This window comes from Talpa europaea (assembly GCF_964194135.1).
Source record: "Talpa europaea genome assembly, chromosome: X".
Taxonomy (NCBI): domain Eukaryota; kingdom Metazoa; phylum Chordata; class Mammalia; order Eulipotyphla; family Talpidae; genus Talpa; species Talpa europaea.
In genome coordinates this window covers 61,747,868-61,748,272 of record NC_140081.1, presented here as the reverse complement: position 1 = coordinate 61,748,272, position 405 = coordinate 61,747,868, and positions in this window count along the sequence as shown.

Sequence of the window (405 nt, the reverse complement as noted above, 5' to 3'; positions counted from 1 at the left end):
GGTTGATAGGCTTAGGACTTGAGAATATTTAAAATATTGAAAATTGGATAATCGAAGACCCATTTGGTGTATTTTCCAGACTAAGATGCTTATGCTCAAAGGTAGCCCTTTCCCAAGGTCACAAATAAGTTTTTCTTCTTGAGAAATTAAAGCCTCTTCATTTTCAGGGCAGGAATAAGGGGGGGAGTAGGAGTGGCAAATACATCAGATACTCCTCCATTGTCACTTTTGCCTGGCCCAAGGGGGAAGTAACTTGCTGAAAGGCCCCAAGGGCTGTAGGCCTATTAGGGAGTAAATGATCTGCATAAAATGAGTTCTCATCTTTTTTTTTTCTCAGGTAACTCTAGTAGCTCTCCTGGTCTGGCACTTTGAAGAAAGAAGAAAGAAGAAAAAACACAATAAGTC